Genomic DNA, 5,459 nt, shown 5'->3' with positions numbered 1-5,459 from the left:
AAGGTTGGTAAAAGAGTTCTTGATTTTTCTTAATAGCTCTTGATCTTTTGTAATCTCTCTACCCCTAATTGATTTCCAATTGTTATGGTTGTTGAGGAAATGAATAGAGCCACTGGAGAGGCAAAAAACCAGTGCATTAATGTCTCTTGCAACAACATGTATCGATACCTTTGGGCATTTAATATCTCAATTCAGTTATTGTTAAAGCCTATGGTATCAATACAATATAAGATGTATCGATACTTATCAATACCTTGGAAAGGGAATCGATACTCAGGCAATTTCTTGTTTAAGTTTTCAAAACATTGAACCATAAAACGGTATCAATGCCAAGTAAGGTATCAATAATTTTTGAAAAGTACCGATACTTTCATGAAGGTACCAATACTTTGTGTTTTTGCTCAAATTTTCTTGAAAATCGAAGCTCAATCTGGTATTGATACCATGAAAAAGGTATCGATACTTGGGTTAAGGTATCGATACTTAACTAAGGGTATTGATACTTTTAATTTTTGCTTAATACTCCTGAACTTTCAAGCTGAAATTGGTATAGATACCAGGCAGAGGTATTGATACTTTGATCCATGTGAGCATTTTAACACTTGATTAATGTTTGAAAAATTTGTTAATCAATTTTAACAAGCAAGTGTTTGAAAGATTAGATGTAAAATTTTATCTCTTACAAATATTTTGAAACAAATTTTTACTTTGAAATTTATCAAATTTTATTTCAAAAACAAGTTTTATTCAAAAACATTATATTTGTTATATCAAAACTTTTATCAAATTAAAACTTAGGCTCCATTTGTTTGTCAATAAAATATTTTCCGGAAAATGATTTACTTTTTGGAAATAATTTACTTTTCTAGTGTTTGGATGATTCGTATAAAATATTTTTCATTGTTTGCGATTTCTTAAAAATATTTTTCGAAAAGTTGTTTTACATATATTAATAAATTTTATATATTAATAAATTTATATTTTAAATTGTTTTACATATATTGTAATGATTTATTTATAAATAAATAAATCAAATTAAATATATAATAATACTCAATTATTAAGCTAGAATATTAACCGTCATAAATTAAAAACAACCAAAGTCAAATAAATTATTTGTAATTGTGTTATAAAAAACAAAAACAAGGATTGAATAATTACAAATTAGCTTCCAAACCACAATTAATACTAAAAATTAATAATATTATTCCAAATGCATAATTAATAGTACACCACATAATAACAACAACATTGTCCAAGAGCATAACTAATAGTACACCACATAATGTTGTTGATGCACAAGACTCGTCTCCTGAAAGCCAGAAAGAGGAAAAGGAACAGCATGATCCATTGGACTGTCAGAGAATCAAGGATTCTAATGACCCGGGGAACTGTCTACAAGGTTGTTCATTGTTGCATCAGGCATGCCAAGGTGGGAACTGTGTGATGCTTGAGCTGCTGCTGCAGTTTGGTGCTGATATAAATATGCGCGACTTCCATGGCAGGACTCATTTGCACCATTGCGTTGCACTAGGGAACAACTCATTGGCAAAGCATCTACTAAGAAGGAAAGCTGCATAGGAAAACTGCAACTTTAGACAAATAAATAATAGCATCAAAGTATACTTAGTACTTTTATCTCTTGTAAAAGTGGTTTTAATTTTGGCAATACTATGCAGAGGAGCAAAGTTTTCAATTACAGATGAGGGGTGATTAAATGCAGTAGAAAGGGCGATGGAGAAGGGAGCAATTAAAGGTGAGGAACTGTTTATTCTGCTGAATGAAAGCTAGTGAAACAAACATATCAGGGTACTGTTTATGCTGCTAAATGGAAGCTGGTGAAACGGTTTTTTAGTTAGTTCGGCTGTTCTTTTATCGGTTCTCTGGAAAAAGTATCAGGGAAGCCCCTGTCCCTAGGGGTGGAATGCATTTCAATCCTTCTACTGAAATGGGCAAATTAACCTTATCCATTTCGAAACATACGTAATTGAATTTGAAAATAAAAATGAAATTCTAACTCTAAAAGGAACTTTTCTGCTTATTCAAAGCTGCTGAATCAATTTCACCTTGAGAGGTTATGGAATGTAAATAATAGACATTCGATAAATGTTAAGACCCTCCTACGTACACAACACTGAAATGATTCGGTTAATATTATCTTTCTGATACTTGGTTTAGGCATGTGCAATATGATTGTTATGCATATTGCCAGACCTAAAATATGATCAGGCTAAAATCAAATACCAAATATGACGAAATACTCATAACCAGCATAAGATTCCAATAATTATTACTAAATAATCATTTTTTCCCCTCAAAACATAAAATCACAAGATTTATCAGATGCAACAAAATTGTTAAAATTCAAAAGCATAATATGCCATTTCACCAAATAGAAATGAGCATATCTTGTGATAACTCAATGGAGGAAGATCAAGTTGCACGGCCTTGCATTTGCTTCTATGAAGAAAGAACAACCCTCCAAAGCTTTAACTAGACCTCATCATTGCTTCAATATCATTTATAGAGGAAGAGCAGCTTCAATTTTGCCCCATGATTCTAAGACATCTTTAAGCCTCTTTTTCATCTTCTCAACAACTTGCTTAGCTTTCTCTGATTTCGACCTTTCTACCAACCCTTTAACCAGACCTTCCATCGCCTCAAACGATGGAACCCATTTCCTCTTTATGATTTCCTTGCTCATTTCCAAAGCCATATCGAACTCTTATTCATTCACCATACTCCTAATCAAGCTATAATAAGCAAAAGAACAAGGCAAAACATACTCATCACTCAGCATCTTATCCAAAACCTTCTTAGTCGATTCTAAATCCCCTATCCTACAAAACCCATCAATGATAGTATTATAGCTAGCTGAATTTGGTTTCAACCCTTTTGAAACTATCTCATCTAACAACTTCTTAGCCCTAGCACATTCCTTACTCTTGCACAACCTTGAAATCCTATGATTATAAGTAGCCAAATTGCCTTCAAACCCTTTATTTATAACCTCTTTCATAGCCCTATCAAATCCATTTTGGTCCCCATTCTTCAAGTAAGCCCCTAGCAATATGTTATAAGTTCAATATTTGGATTGACATCCATTTTCTCAACCTATTCACAGGCAGATTTGATCTTATTTTCTTTTACAAATGCTTTTAATACCAAGTTATGCGATACTACTTTTGGCTTAACACCAAGCTTTTTAGGAAGAGTCTTGAAGCAATCGTGAATTTTCTCAAACATACCATTGTTTAGATAAACTGTGAGAATAACACAAAGGGATTTTTCAGATATATTACAATACCTGTTTCTAGACAAATCGTTGAGCATTTGGAGTGCTTGTGGAACCATCCCAGCGTTTGAGTAAAGCATAATGAGACGAATCCAAAAACTTTTAGATTTGAGCGCAGGGGTGTCTTGAGAATGGAGCTTTTGGGTCTCGAGGAGTCTGTCGACGAGGTCGAGGCGGTTGGCACGGGCTAGCTTGCGAATGGAGAGGTGGTAGATGAGGCGGTGACGAAGGAAAGTGGGCAAATGGGAACATTATTCAAAGATTTCCCCTAGCTTTTCAAGGTTCTTCTCAGTTATTATGGCGGATTTCGTGGCTTTGAAAGATGGAAACGGAGGGTTCTATTTTATAGCCTAGGTGGAGAAGAATGCTTTGAGGATTGCTAGCTTTGAGTTCTTAAAGATGGAAGCCAAGACCCAGCGAAGAATTTTCCGGAAAATGTCTTACCGAATTCAAAAGGGACATTTTCCTAAAAAAAGACCTCCTTTTCCCATCTTTTGTAAAATATTTTACAGTAAAAAATCATTTTCAGCAAACCAAACATCAGAAAAGCTTGAAAAGCTTTTACGGCAAAATTTTTACAGGTTACAAAACAGAGTCTTAACTTAACAATCTCTCCCTTTTTGATATAACAAAACGTTTTGATAAATTTATTTTTGAATAAAATGCTCTCCCTTTTTAAAAATCAATTTCAATTAAAGGCAATTTTGTTTTAGAAATATGGTCACAAAATTGCAGAGATGAATTACCAATCAGTTTACCTTTTTTTTTCTTTTTTTAATATCAAAACAAATAAAAATAAAACTTAAAGGGGAAGAAAATGGTTACTCCAAAACATAAAGAAATGAAGAACAAATAATTAACATTAAATTCCAAAGTATCCCAAAATAGGAAGTTAACATTTAAGTGAAACAAACAAGTAACGAACATAAAAATAGGAAAAGAAAACAATGTAAAATATACAATTAAACCATGAAAATGCATGATATGCAAGATGAGTTCTAACTATCTTGAGAAGGCCGCGGTGGAGGAAATTGAGATATAAGATAAGCTGCGTTCCTCCATCATGGTCATCCTAGCATCTATGCCACTAACCACATCACTTAATGAGCCAATGTTATCTCACAATGACTCAATTGCGCTTAGGATAGCTGAAGTCTCGACCGAAAACTGAGTGTCTTGTGGTGGAGCTGGCACGGAAGGTGCAACTGGATCACCTACTTCAACATCGTTATCTTTATCATCACGGGGTTTGGCTTGAGCAGCCTTTATCCATTTCTTGGAACGAGAATCCTTCTTGTACCTAATATGTTGAAGCGAATCAGCATCAAGTGTTTGAATCATCGATAAAGTGGTTAAGTTGTAAATTTAAAATTTTACTAATTCAATTGACATGAGTTCAAATATCTCTATATGTATTTCTTTTTGTATTTAAATAAAAAAAACTAAAATACTCTCTACTAATATATTTTTTTAATAACAAAAGGAAAATTTCATAATTTTCATAATAATGTATTAGTTGGAGTGGCGAAGGTAATATTTTATTAATGCCCATGCAAAGGGTTCAAATATTATCACATGTAACATTTTTAATGGTTTTTTATTAAAAGCATTAAAAAGAAAAAAGTAACCTCATAATAATATAATTTATTGGGTAAACTACCTAGTTGGTCATTCAATTATTATGACACTTTTGTTTTGATTACCTAAAAAATCCTTGCAATTTTGTCACCCAACTTTTAAGGTGCTTTCATTTTAGTCACCCAAATGTTAAATCCTTAACTCCATCACTTCTAGATTGCTTTCATTTTGGTCATAAAATTTTTTTGAAGTCTTGATCTGAGTATAAGAAATTTTAAGTATTAAAATGAAAAGTGATAAAACTAAAATAATGCATTAAAAACTTGTTAAATTGTACTTGTTTATCTTATTGCGAAAATTCTAATTTTTTTTAATATTGAAAATTAAATTTCAAAAGAAAAAAATCAATTAATTAAATTGTTAAATTTTTTTCCCTTAACAATGTCAACTAATTTGTTATTATAATATTAAAATTAATAAAATTAATTAATTTAATCTCCTTATAAATTTTAATTTTTAATTTATATTTTCATATTATTCTTAACAAAATATACTTAAATAACTTATTTAACAATGCTTTATAAAA

At 31.6% G+C, this 5,459-nt stretch overlaps 1 long non-coding RNA gene across 1 annotated transcript; it reads right to left on the bottom strand.

Moving 5' to 3' along the window:
• Positions 1 to 1,087: 1,087 nt before the first annotated feature.
• Positions 1,088 to 4,565, bottom strand: LOC108471199 (uncharacterized). The gene is made up of 2 exons (XR_001869474.2): positions 3,308 to 4,565; positions 1,088 to 1,573 (listed from the first exon to the last, which is right to left on the bottom strand). It is a non-coding gene; the product is annotated as an uncharacterized LOC108471199 (long non-coding RNA).
• Positions 4,566 to 5,459: the final 894 nt, after the last annotated feature.

This window comes from Gossypium arboreum, chromosome 11 (assembly GCF_025698485.1).
Source record: "Gossypium arboreum isolate Shixiya-1 chromosome 11, ASM2569848v2, whole genome shotgun sequence".
NCBI classification, from domain to species: Eukaryota; Viridiplantae; Streptophyta; class Magnoliopsida; order Malvales; family Malvaceae; genus Gossypium; species Gossypium arboreum.
The sequence above is the reverse complement of the archived record's forward strand: the minus strand, read 5'-3'. Positions and strand labels throughout refer to the sequence as shown.